Source organism: Carassius carassius, chromosome 45 (genome assembly GCF_963082965.1).
Source record: "Carassius carassius chromosome 45, fCarCar2.1, whole genome shotgun sequence".
NCBI classification, from domain to species: Eukaryota; Metazoa; Chordata; class Actinopteri; order Cypriniformes; family Cyprinidae; genus Carassius; species Carassius carassius.
Window position 1 is genome coordinate 8,294,335 of NC_081799.1, and position 14,722 is coordinate 8,309,056.

The 14,722-nt window shown below is 40.9% G+C and overlaps 1 pseudogene; it reads left to right on the top strand.

Moving 5' to 3' along the window:
* The first annotated feature begins 11,051 nt into the window (after positions 1-11,051).
* On the top strand, positions 11,052-13,207 carry LOC132127625 (NF-kappa-B inhibitor-like protein 1; annotated as a pseudogene).
* The last annotated feature ends 1,515 nt before the right edge of the window (positions 13,208-14,722 follow it).

Here is a 14,722-nt window from a genome sequence, read left to right on the forward strand (position 1 = left end):
CAATCAGTTACGGAGGTTTATACCAAGGTCGTTGGTTCCCGTCCACATGGCCCCCCCCAGATAGATACATTTGTCTAACTGGGCACATGCTCCCTTCGGACACCGGTGAGAGCCTCCTGGCCAGACAACCTTTACCTTTCCATTCTATGGTCGGCGAGACTTACCCGTTCGATGCATGTGCTCCCTTCAGATGTCGGTAAGAGTCTCCCAGCCATGCAACTTACCTTTCCATTTGACGGTAGACGAGGCTTATCCATCCGAAACTACGAGTCTCAACCTCTCGCCAAATCCTGCAAAAAAAAAACCTCTCAGCTATCCTCATATCTTTTAACCCCACCTGACGAGGCTTACCCGTTTTGATGTTCCCCGTTGAGCATCGGCTCGAGCCCTACCAACTGGGTGCCCATAACCACTTAGTTCAGTACCTGCAGCTGGTAGGGCCTACCTTTCCAATGCCTAAGTCGCTCCCACCAGAGTACGTAGGCTCTTCCGGCCTGCCAACAAGACGACTTCTCAGAAAAACTAAATCAGCCCCTGCCAGTACTCTATGCTATTTTTGGGGGGCGTTCTTTAAACTGGCGGCTGTCCTCTTGTTCATTTGCTTTTTGGGGGGTACTCCCAGCCCTTCCCCAGACAGCACGCCAAATATGCATACCATACCTCAGCTAATTATATGTAAGCGTGAACTCGTGAAATGATGTTTTATTAACAAGATTCGGGAGGAGCACTCAGATACTTAGCCTAATCAACACAGGTGGACCATAATCAAGTAATCAATCCCACAGTATAAATATCGCTGACTTACCTCTATCCATTGACGGTTTATCAGCATCCCTCCTCCACCCCATCTCCTCACTTTGAGTTCACTTTATAAATAGACAGGGAAGGGGGGGTACTCTAGGTTCGGGCCATTCCTGAGCTCGGAGCCCCTCCCCGGACAGCACGCCAAATATGCATACCATACCTTAGCTAATTATATGTAAGCGTGAACTCGTGAAAGATTGGGTGTAACAGAGTCGTCACTGGTGCATTCAGTGCTGGGAGCAGGGGCGGTGCCTGACATGTAATGTCAGGGTGTCGGGTGCCTGCGGGTGTCGCTGTTGGACAGTGTTTTCTCTACTTCCTGTTGGCCTTCTGTAGCAAATTGTAGCTCCGTGTAGCTGTTTTTATTTTATTTTTTTCTCTAGAATCTTTATCTTACTATCACTCTCTGTTTTTTAAAGTGGTAAAATATAACTTAATTCACACCATATTTCTGATATTATCGATCAATCTTATCAGATTAACTTTGATCGTTCACTTTTATTTTATTTCCGTGAGTGCAGTACACCTGCAAAGCGTTAGCACTCGTTAGCTTGTCATTAGCGTTTTCATTCGAACCTATCGCTGTTTTCTTTTCTCCTCTCCCTCGCTCCAGTTTTTCACAAGTTCATCAAACAACCGCAGTAAGAATTTTCATCAAGCACGGTGAGTAATGGCTTCTCCTATCATTGTTTCTTGCACCTCTTGCCAACTGTACAGTTTATCTATCTCTGTCGCTGATGAGGGATTCACATGTGATAAATGCAGGGAAATAGTTAGGCTGACAGAGAAGATTTCAGAATTAGAGACACGCATCCAAACTTTAATTGAGGACAGTAAAAATGTTAGGGCTCTAGATACGGCTTTGGATGCGTCTAGCTCAGGGATTCCTGTACATTGTTCGGTTCCGGAAACAGAGCCCCAGCAGCAGGGCAACTGGGTGACGGTAAGGCAGCGTAGTCGTGGGTCAAAACACCGCTCTTCTGTTCCGATCAAAACATTAAACAGGTTCTCCCCACTCCTGATGAAAACCTGATGAAAGTGCTCTAGTTATTGGTGATTCTATTGTACGGAACGTGAATATAGAGACACCAGCCACCATAGTCAAATGTTTACCAGGAGCCAGAGCGCCTGACATCTTGGCAAATTTAAAAGTGCTGGCTAATGCTAAACGTAAATACAGTAAGATTGTTATTCATGCCGGCGCTAATGATGTTCGACTTCGCCAGTCGGAGATCACTAAAAATAACATTAAAGAGGTGTGTGAACTTGCAAGCACGATGTCAGACACTGTAATATGCTCTGGTCCCCTCCCTGCTTACCGTGGTGATGAGATGCATAGCAGATTGTCATCACTCAATGGCTGGATGTCTAAGTGGTGCCCACAGAATAACATAGGTTTCATAGACAATTGGACGAGCTTTTGGGGCAGACCTGACCTGTTTAAAAGAGATGGTCTTCATCCCTCCTGGGGTGGCGCCACTCTTCTCTCTAGAAATATGGCAAATAGTCTTAGTGTTTATACTTGACTAACTGGGGCCCAGGTCAGGAAGCAGACAGACTGGCTAAACCGACCGACTGCTAGCTGCCTCCCATCACAGAGGTCAGTTAATTCTCAGCACATAGAGACTTTTTCACCTAGATATCACACTATAGAGACTGTGTCTGTTCCCCGAACTAGAAAATACAAAAAACGTCCAAACCAAGTTAAGATTAACAATTTAATTGAGGTTCAACAAATAAAAAACAGAAGCAATATGGCTAAACAAATGATAAAGCTTGGCTTATTGAATATGAGATCCCTTTCTACGAAAACACTTTTTGTAAATAATATGATCACTGATCATAATTTAGATGTACTCTGTTTGACAGAAACCTGGCTAAAACCTGATGATTACATTATTTTAAATGAGTCCACCCCCCAAGATTACTGTTATAAACATGAGCCACGTCTAAAAGGCAAAGGTGGAGGTGTTGCTTCAATTTATAACAACGTTTTCAGGATTTCTCAGAGGGCAGGCTACAAGTATAACTCGTTTGAAGTAATGGTACTTCATATAACATTATCCAAAGAAACAAATGTTAATGATAAATCCCCTATTATGTTTGTACTGGCTACTGTATACAGGCCACCAGGGCACCATACAGACTTTATTAAAGAGTTTGGTGATTTTACATCCGAGTTAGTTCTGGCTGCAGATAAAGTTTTAATAGTTGGTGATTTTAATATCCATTTTGATAATGAAAACGATGCATTGGGATCAGCATTTATAGACATTCTGAACTCTATTGGTGTTAGACAACACGTTTCAGGACCTACTCATTGTCGAAATCATACTCTAGATTTAATACTGTCACATCTCAAATCTCCCTTTTCTGTCCAAGATACTAGAAAAGGTGGTATCCACACAATTATATTCCTTCTTAGAGAAAAATGGTATATGTGAGGATTTCCAGTCAGGATTTAGACCGTATCATAGTACTGAGACTGCTCTTCTTAGAGTTACAAATGATCTGCTCTTATCATCTGATCGTGGGTGTATCTCTCTATTAGTTTTATTGGATCTTAGTGCTGCGTTTGACACAATTGACCACAACATTCTTTTGCATAGACTTGAATACTTTGTTGGCATCAGTGGAAGTGCATTAGCATGGTTTAAATCGTACTTATATGACCGCCATCAGTTCGTAGCAGTGAATGAAGATGTATCCTATCGATCACAAGTGCAGTATGGAGTACCTCAAGGCTCAGTACTAGGGCCGCTACTCTTCACGCTTTATATGTTACCCTTGGGAGATATCATCAGGAAACATGGTGTTAGCTTTCACTGTTATGCTGATGATACTCAGCTCTATATTTCTTCGCAGCCCGGTGAAACACACCAATTTGAAAAACTAATGGATTGCATAGTCGATATAAAAAACTGGATGACGAGTAATTTCTTACTGTTAAATTCTGAAAAAACAGAGGTGTTAATTATAGGACCTAAAAACTCTGCTTGTAATAACCTAGAACACTGTCTAAGACTTGATGGTTGCTCTGTCAATTCTTCATCATCAGTTAGGAACCTAGGTGTGCTACTTGATCGCAATCTTTCCTTAGAAAGCCACGTTTCTAGCATTTGTAAAACTGCATTTTTCCATCTCAAAAATATATCTAAATTACGGCCTATGCTCTCAATGTCAAATGCAGAAATGTTAATCCATGCATTTATGACCTCAAGGTTAGATTATTGTAATGCTTTATTGGGTGGTTGTTCTGCACGCTTAGTAAACAAACTACAGCTAGTCCAAAATGCAGCAGCAAGAGTTCTAACTAGAACCAGGAAGTATGACCATATTAGCCCGGTCCTGTCAACACTGCACTGGCTCCCTATCAAGCATCGCATAGATTTTAAAATATTGCTTATTACTTATAAAGCCCTGAATGGTTTAGCACCTCAGTATTTGAATGAGCTCCTTTTACATTATAATCCTCTACGTCCGCTACGTTCTCAAAACTCAGGCAATTTGATAATACCTAGAATATCAAAATCAACTGCAGGCGGCAGATCCTTTTCCTATTTGGCGCCCAAACTCTGGAATAACCTACCTAACATTGTTCGGGAGGCAGACACACTCTTGCAGTTTAAATCTAGATTAAAGACCCATCTCTTTAACCTGGCATACATATAACATACTAATATGCTTTTATTATCCAAATCCGTTAAAGGATTTTTAGGCTGCATTAATTAGGTAAACCGGAACCGGAAACACTTCCCATAACAACCTATGTACTTGCTACATCATTAGAAGAATGGCATCTACGCTAATATTTGTCTGTTTCTCTCTTGTTCCGAGGTCACCATGGCCACCACATCCAGTCTGTGTCCAGATCAGAGGGTCACTGCAGTCACCCGGATTCCAGTACGTATCCAGACCAGATGGTGGATCAGCACCTAGAAAGGACCTCTACATCCCTGAAAGACAGCGGAGACCAGGACAACTAGAGCCCCAGATACAGATCCCCTGTAAAGACCTTGTCTCAGAGGAGCACCAGGACAAGACCACAGGAAACAGATGATTCTTCTGCACAATCTGACTTTGCTGCAGCCTGGAATTGAACTACTGGTTTCGTCTGGTCAGAGGAGAACTGGCCCCCCAACTGAGCCTGGTTTCTCCCAAGGTTTTTTTCTCCATTCTGTCACCGATGGAGTTTTGGTTCCTTGCCGCTGTTGCCTCTGGCTTGCTTAGTTGGGGACACTTCATCTACAGCGATATCGTTGACTTGATTGCAAATAAATGCACAGACACTATTTAACTGAACAGAGATGACATAACTGAATCCAATGATGAACTGCCTTTAACTATCATTTTTGCATTATTGACACTGTTTTCCTAATGAATGTTGTTCAGTTGCTTTGACGCAATGTATTTTGTTTAAAGCGCTATATAAATAAAGGTGACATTGACATTGACAATGTAATGCATTTTATTCAGAGCATATGCACTTATCTTCAATTCATCAGTATAATACACCTTGTGCTTGTGTTCACTTTATTATGTTATGAAGTGCATCAGGTTTGCTCAAGCATTAAGCCATGATCACTTGTTTATCACCTTTCTAGGTAGCACCTGTTCATACAGTATTATCTGCAATACGAGAGTGGTCTATATCCCATAGTGAGATACCGAACGGATGGAAGAGAACGTTAGATTACTTGAGTAACCCCGATTCTCTGATAACAGAAGTGAGGTATTTCACCTCACCACTATTCTTGTTGACTAAACGGTGAAGAAGCTGTGTAGAGAATGATGTAGCAGCAACTTGCAGCGGCTTATATACCAGGGAGGCGGGACTCCCTAATGGCTTCAGCGATTGGTTTATCAGTCTGACAGAATTGGTGTTAGTTGTCCTTTCGCAGTCAGTCACGCCCGAGGCATTCCCAATGTGAGATACCTTACTTCTGTTATCAGAGAACCTGGGTTACGTTCTGGGGGTCTGAATCCAGCTCAAATTCATATGGTAATATTGACGCCATCCTTAACCATACTAGAGCAGACAGAACTTGCTGCTTTGGCAAGGGGTATGGCAGTACTGAAACACTGTCAAAACTGTTCGGCAATCAAAATGCACTGGTACAGCTAACCAATTGTGTAGAATTTAGTTTTTCGGAAGGTGGGCCTTCATCAAACATAGAACAAATCAAGTCATTGATACAACCCCAAAACAAAATCAAGACTTTGTAAAAGAGCATAATAGGTTAACTTTTTATACTGATTATATCAAACAAATATATATTTCAATGAATATACTGATTATATCAAAAAAGTGAACTATATCTGTTTTGTAATACACTGAAAAACCAACAAAAAACAGGTTGTGATGAGAAAGCCACATGATAAAGAAAAGCATCACAAGCAGCTTTTCCCCTTAGGAGATAAATGCTAATATATAGAAGAAACATAGTATCATTCACAGAAATACAAAACAACATGGTAACATGCACTAAAATTATGCAATAAACATTCATTTAACAACATTAGATGCAACACAAGACCCTAATGAACAATACTGATAAGAAAAAAAACAGTTATACAATGACTTGTTCTTTTTCACTTCCAAAAACTGAATTTAACAGTATTTTCGGTAAAATTACATTAAATGTAACGTTAGCTCTATTACAGTTGTTTACCATATAGTATTGCAAGGAATTTCCTTTTTTGCAGTTAATAGCTTTTTGCCATTGGACTTTTACCATTAAACTCACAATCATTTTAGGTGAGTTCCTACTTCACTGTCAGGTAAATGAAAGGTTATGGTGGTAAATGTTGGTACATTCTGCATGAATGTGTATATTAAATTTACATTTAGAACAAACTCTATATACATTTCTTAGTAATATGTTTATGTTTTAGCAAACACATGCAGTTCTGTATATCATGCACATTTTAATTCACTGTTGAGTTACAATTCTTGGAAAATTGATTTTATGTTTATCAGTGAAACCAAGGTCTGTTGATACAACAGGCATGAAGAATGTCCTAATGGGTGTGGATGATAACCTGGTGCGTCTAGGAATGTTAAATGTATGCCGTTTTGTTTTGTTTTAACATACTTTAAAAAAAATTGACCTAACCCTGACAGTCTGCATTTCAAACAATGGCTAGACTGAAAATGTTTTGTAGTCAAATAAAAAACAACAGCATTAATCCTGACTTCCTGTTTAGCGTAGCACTAGACAGAGATGCCCCACCTTTGTTTACACTATGGAGGCTCTCACAATCTCTTTTCATACTAATCACAGTTTGCCTGGTAATTTAAGAGCAGGAAGAGAACAAAAAACTCCCTTTGTGCAAATGATGTGTTATTTATCATAATCTTCCTCATGTTTTTATTCATTTTGGAGGCTTCAGTGATTTTTAAGTTAAGAGTTTTCCACAAGAGCTCACCCTTGTCAGTTTTATCATTTAAACTAATCATATCATAAGTGTCTTATAAGTTTATTCCACTTCTGGAGTAAAAGAAACAGAAACTTGCTAAATCGACAACACTCCCTCCTTTGGCTGGCGAAATTATTGCCATAAAACTAAACATATTTTCTAAAATCCTTATTCGGTTTCAAAATACGCTGATATTTCTGCCAAAACTTACTTTAAGACATTAGATCAAGTGATTTTGTATTTTATTTAGAGTGGTGGCCCAGTTAAAGTTCAGAAAGTATTTACAGCAACCCAAAATATATAGGCACCTCCAAAATTCTTGGTTTATTTAATTCATAGAATTTTAGTTTGAACTTTGTTTCATTATGGACTTTGGGTTCCTGCATGGGTTTAAATGAACAAACATGAGGGAGAATTAAATTTTCACAGGTATCCCAGAACAAACTTCTGATGCTGGCTGGATTGAGTCAGTCATATGAAAGAGTTTGACAAGTACTAAAACCATATATTTTATGCATTTAGCAGACGCTTTTATCCAAGGCGACTTACATTGCATTCAGGCTAACAATTTTCTCCTGCCATGTGTTCCCTGTGATTCAATCCCCCCAACCTTGTGCAATGCTCTACCACTTGAGTTACTGTTACAACTGGGGTGTGAGCTAACGTAAGAATAAGGAGCTTGAGAAGGATCTGGATCAAATGAGGAGTTTACTGGATAACAAAGGAGATTATAGACTATATACACACACAACACATTAACATCATAACTTCACAATACTACATAAGGTTAACAATAACAACATTACAATACGATAAACACGGACGAGGAAGAACAGAACAGAGGGTATTTAAACACACAGGAGGTAATCTGGGAACTGGAGACAGGTGGGGATCAATCAATTAGCACAACAAGAAAAGGAAGATGACCAAATAAGGGAACAGAAAGTTCATTAATGTAACAGTTCGCCTCCTCCCGGAAATACCAGTGGAGGGAGGGTGGGGGTTCTGGAGGCGGGCGTGGGGCAGGCAAGGGGCAGGCGAAGAGGGAGCAAGGAGGATGGAACCAGGGCGGAGTGGATGGGAGGAGCCAGGGAGGAGCCCGGAGCAGGAGGAGCCAGATGGTCCTCCAGAGACCAGCCAGGATGGAGATCCACGGTGGAGTCGACGGCGGGAGGAGCCATGGTGGAGAAGGGGCCGACGACACCAGGGGGCCGACAGGCAGAGACTGCACCGGTGGGTGAGGAGCACCAAGATGGAGCAGCACAGCCGCAGAGCCAGGGTGAAGCCGAGGATCCGGAGGACCTAGGTGGAGCAGAAGGCTCAGGCGACCAAGGAAGAGGCGGGGCCCTGGAAGACCGCTGCAGAGCCAGAGTGACAGAGGATAGAGGTGGAACCAGAGGGAAAGAGGAGCCTGATAGAGCCGGAGGGATGGAGTGACTAGGTGTAGCCAGAGGAATGGAGTCCAGAGGCGGCGGATGGTCGACAACTGACCAAGGTGGAGCCGGAAGGACAAGGGAGCCCGGTGGAGCAGGTGGGATGCCAGGCCACGGTGGAGACGAGGGAGCTAAGAGCCAAGGCGGAGCCGCTCAGGGCTTCAGGGCTCAGAGGTTGGAGGCGGAGACAGGGCATTCACACGCCAAGGCGGAGCTGGAGACTGGCAGTCTAGCAGCGAACCATCGCGCCCAGATGGCGCGGACTGAGGGTGAGCTGCAGGACTGACTGGCACCAGCAGAGATGAGGTCGAGGAACTGGCTGGTCTAGGAGGAGAACAGAGAGAGGGAGGATGGGAGGAAACACAGGAGGATCAGGGCTGGACGGAACCAGCGGAAGTGGAGCAGAGGAACTGGCAGGACTAGGAGGAGGTGGGAGAGGGAGGCTGGGAGGGAATACAGGAGACACAGGAAATTCAAGGCTGGGCGGAACCAGCGGAGACACGGAAGATTCAGGGCTGGGCAGAACCAGCGGAGACACGGAAAATTCAGGGCTGGGCAGAACCAGCGGAGACACGGAAAATTCAGGGCTGGACAGAACCAGCGGAGACACGGAAGATTCAGGGCTGGGCGGAACCAGCGGAAATGGAGCAGAGGAAAATGACCGGAGGAGGTGGGAGTGGGAGACTGAGAGGGTATACAGGGGGATTAGGGCTGGACGGAACCAGCGGAGAAACAGAAAATTCAGGGATTACCTCCATAGACCAGTCCATAAGATCCATAAGTCGCTCCATATTTCCCGAGACCGAAAACAGCTCACCCTCAGTCGCAGAAGTGTGGGCAGGGCTTTCCTCCACGCCCTCGATCTCCACTAAAACTCCTACGACGCACGGTGTTGCCGGCTCACACACCTGGTCAGTCGCGATTGAGGTCCTGCTCCCTGTTGGTGATAGGCTCGGGCTCTGCGGCTGCGGTGGGCTCTAGCTCCGTGTGTCGGGATGGTGGCTGGCTGGTCTCTGGGTCGGGAGTGGGGCTGGAGATATCCTCTTCGGCGGTGCAGATGGTCCATGAAGATCCATTTTTCTCCAGCACCCACTCCACGAAATGGAGTGACGAAAATCCTCTAGGGGACCGTTTGCTGGTAGGCGTGCCTTACGGGGAAGTAGGTAAGGCACGCCAGATCTAGAAAGTCCCTGGTATGGTCCTCCAGCGAACGGTCCAGTTGCTCCAGGCACAGGAGTTGGACCGCTGGAATTGCCATTCTGGGAGAGGGAAGAAAACAAAAACCAAAAAGAAAGAAAAACGCTGCTAACTAAACTGTTTTGGTCCGTGATTCTGTTAAAACTGAGGTGTGAGCTAACGTAAGAATAAGGAGCTTGAGGAGGATCTGGATCAAATGGGGAGTTTACTGGATAACGAAGGACATTACAAACTATATACAACACATTAACATCATAACTTCACAATACTACATCAGGTTAACAATAACAGCATTACAATACGATAATCAAGGACGAGGAAGAACAGAACAGAGGGTATTTAAACACACAGAAGGTAATCTGGGGGTAAGAAGGTAATCAATTAACACAACAAGAAAAGGAAGATGACCAAATAAGGGAACAGAAAGTTCATTAACGCACAATATATTACAATATATCAGCAAACTTTCACTTTTATGCTGACAAAATATAGCCTATTTACCTATAGAGCATAATCTACATTGTGATGTTTTGGAAAAACCAAGCTATAATTAGTTATAGTTATATATCACACAGTCAAAAGTATTTATTCCAAGAGCTGTATTTTGACTTTAATGTACCTTTTTTATTTATTTATTTATTTTTATTATTATTGTTATTATTATTATTATTATTTTATTTTTTTTTTTGTGGTGCAACATAAAATCCAATCGGAAAAACATTATTTAATTTTACCAAATCAACTTGACTTTACATCAACAAATAGAATTTTTATGGGCTAGATCGAGACAAAATGAAAGACAATTTCTCACAAGCACATTTATTAATAGGTTTGAACTTGGACAGCTGTGCTGAATTAATGTTCAATATTTATAATGTGAAAACAATCTAGTCCTACTCTCAAATATTTGTTGCTTATATACTGTTTCACATAATGTCCTTAAAACAGAACCGAACTCTATATTTAAGTAACTAAGTAGACCTACTTCAAGGTAATGGCAAAATATTTTGTAGGCTACTTTTTTTTTTTGAGAAATACAAAATATAAAATGTAAACCGTGAATTGTAAAAGAAAAAAGACTAGTAAAAACTATCAAATTAACTGTAAATGAATTCAAGCAATTTTTAGCGGTGAACATATGACGGAGGTTCACCGTCACTTTAAACCTGCGCGTCAACTACGGAACTGCTGAGTGGGTTCGGTTCCTCCGGAATCATTACGAACTGCAGTGATGTCGTTGTGTAACGTTTGTTTATGGCCGTGTTTAAAACGTTGAAAGGACTTAAAAATATATGCATAATGTTACATCGAGTTATGATAAAATATGCATGTCATCTAATGAGTCCCGATGGTGAAAAGAAAGCAGATGAGAGTCTTGCGCTATGTGGAGAAGGGCAGTCTGATGAAGTTAAAGTCGTTCCTTCGTAAACACAAGGATCTGGAGCTGAACTTCGCGCAGGGGAAGAAGCACAGAAGCCCTCTACACATTGTAGTTCTCACGGGGATGATGCAGTTCTTAGACTGCTGTTGAAACATGGAGCAGTTCCCCTTCAAACCGACAGAAATGGAGAAACACCGCTACATCTGGCCGCAAAAAGAGCCCTCAAACATGGCAAAAGAGGTGTAATAACCGTGTAATATCGACACACTATTTCTCCAATTAAACTGTTTTAATGCTGTTCAACCTTATTCATCACAGCTTATGATGACCTGGTGGTGCCATTACGAATAAGCTGTCCAGAAGCTATGGGTATTTCTAATAAAGCAGGAGTGACTCCTCATGACCTGCTCCAGTGGATGAAGCCCAAGCAGGTGCTGTGAGAAGAGAGACCCTTATCTGGTGTTATTTGGTTATATCAAGAATAGGTTTGTCATTTTTAGTTATGCATCTTGAAGTTATTAATATGTTTCATGTTAATTCAACTGAAACGGGAACATCAGGAATGAATCCTCGCACATTGATCCAGAGAAACAGTGGGGAGAGAAGCTGTTAGGTGAATGTCAGGAGGAGTTTTTTGAGACATTCGGACAGTATGAGGGTAAGCTTGAATATCCTGCACTATCTCCATTATATATTTGTAATAGCTGGCTATTTCACACAATAGAGTCTATTGTAAAATAATACATAGATGGGTCAGTTAAAGAACATTGAGATTATTTATTATTTTAAGTTCTTAGAAATGTACTCTATGTATTCGTGTTGGTTTAAAAAAAAAAGATCTTCAATATTTTTTTTAATAAAAGCTATGACTTCAAATGTCATGTGGTGTAACCATTAAGTATAATATATATTTTTTCTTTAGACTTTGAATACATGACTCTACATTCATTATGAATTATTAATTACAGTGGTCCTCTCTATATAACTTTTTCTCAGCATGTTGGTTGCACCACTTGACTTTAATTTTGTGGAAAGAAGACTTTAAAATATTAATAAGCAGTGAAGCAGTTTTTATGATAAAAAAAATACTAATTAACAATTTATAAAATTATTCTTTCAGATTTAATTTGTTTTCCATTGTACTTCTTCTCCCTGATCATTTTGATTTCATGGCTTTCATAATATATAAGATTATGTATAACCCTCTTTTAAAATATATGGACCGTCTAAAGCTGAGGCTACAGTATATAGAAGGTGATAAACATATATGAATATGTCCTGTTCGCTCCAGATGACTTTGTGAGGGATGATAAAGATGACGAAGACTTCAGAGACTGGGCGGATCGGATCAGACAGGAGTATTTTACCAAGCAGTGGGCCAGAGAACAGAGGGAAGCAGGTTCTTCGGGTCAGAAGAGGTCGAAGCGGTGGGAGGAGATGGAGGAGGACGAGAGGAGTCGCAGGGAGCTGAGAGCCAGGCTGGACCGGGAGCGTGAGGAGTACCTGCAGTGTGCAGCTCATAAGGAGGAGGAGACGAAACAGGGGAGGAAGAGGCGCTACGAGGAGTGCTGTGCGGCTACGTTTCACACCTCCTCCAGCAAAGCTCCTGAAAGACTGCTGGGATACGATGACATCCCGTGGCCCGCTCCTCGCGGCTCGCTGGAGGAAATGGTGGGCGTTATGTTGCAAGGTGCCGATCGGTCTGATTCGACTGTTTTCCAGAAGCTGCTCTGTCGCCAGCAAGCGCTCTGGCACCCAGACAAGTTTTTCCAGCGCTGTGGAGGCTGTCTCCTGGAGTCTGATAGACAGAAGATCCTGGACACTGTCACTGGCCTCTCACAGGAGCTCAACAGACTCGCACAAAACCTCCGATGACATAGACTTCACTGATCTGAGCTTCAGATAGCTACTATTTTCTCACAAACCCTTTGGTTAACTTACCAATAAGCAATAAAGATAAAAGTTTTCATGTTTTCTGTTTCAGCAAATAATAATTTCCCCACATAAAAAAATGCAGTGCCAATGCCAGTGGCTGGTTTCTATGATAATCAGTAATTAACTTGTTATTTATTAAGTATTCCAGGTACATGCAAATTTTTAAGGAAACTGTAAACTATAGAGGTTCCCTGTAATTTGGTACATTATTAAAAAAATCGATATTGTTAAATTTTTAATTTGTTTTTATTTATTTGCCGGGGGTATTCATATCCAATTTGACCTCAAATCAGCGTAACTGCTATGATATTTTCTTTGCTGTAGTCACAGTCGGCTCTACAGTACGTAAATAAGAGGGCTTGTTCTCTTTTTGTTTTAACTTCTATACTTAATATTACATAATATTATCAGCATATTGTATATAATAATTATCAGACAGCTGATTATGTTCTATTTCTACTAGTATTTCTGTTTACTGCTAATGTCTATATTTCTACTTTGTAAACATGGTGAATTTATCATCTTCATATGCACCATTATAATAGATTATTTCTATTGTTATGTTTTTGTATTTTTATTAATGCTGTAAAGTGATTAGGGCTGGGCCACATTCATCAATTCTGTCAGGCATTTTGCATATATTGCATGAAGAAACTACTTTTGGATGCACTTTTTCATGACAGTTTGGCGTCTTCTGAATATCTGCGTTTGCTTTGAGAAGGACATTCACCTGGAACCTTAGAAAGTAAGTCAAATTGTGGTGCACTATATAAAGGTACTAGCATAAATATACAATGAAGTGGAGGCTAGTGGGTTATATGACGTCACTGTCACATCAGCACCATCACACTCTCTTTCCTTGTTTTGCTTAAAACATAAAATTTCACTGAGTCTGTTTTTATTATTTAAGAATCGTTAACAAGGTTTTGTTTTGCCTTGTAAATCTTTTAATTTTCAGTTATTTAAACAAAGGAAAGGCAGATGGCCTGCCTCTGGTCTAGAAGAATATGGCACAGAATATATTAAATGATAATGTGGTTGCCAGATTGCAGAAAAAAAGCTGGCCAAAAAAACTTGTTCGGTAAGCAATAAAGACCTTTTGAGTGGACCTTTAAGCAGATAAAATATTTGCAAGCCATGGGTTTGTTATGGATTTGTAGAATAGCTGTTCTTGTTATTTTAAATTTCTTAATAAAGTCATTATATTTTTATTAAATATAGTGTCAGTTAATGGAAGTTGGAGTTATTTAACCCTCTAAAAACACTAAATAAAAAACAATGAAATTATTAAATACATAATGAAATGATGATATTAATAAAATTATGATGAAATAAAGTGTTAAATACACAAATCATTTACATTTTGTGTTTATTTAATTTACATTTTTATTATATATATATGTGTGTGTGTTTGTGTTATGTTATGTTTCTATTTTCTTTAAACATTTTTTCAAAAATATTTTTGTAAGTTGAAAACGTGCTAAATAGAAGCAGGGAGGATTTGTTAAAGTACCTGGCAACCCACGGGCGCAATCTGTACACCGGCAGGGTT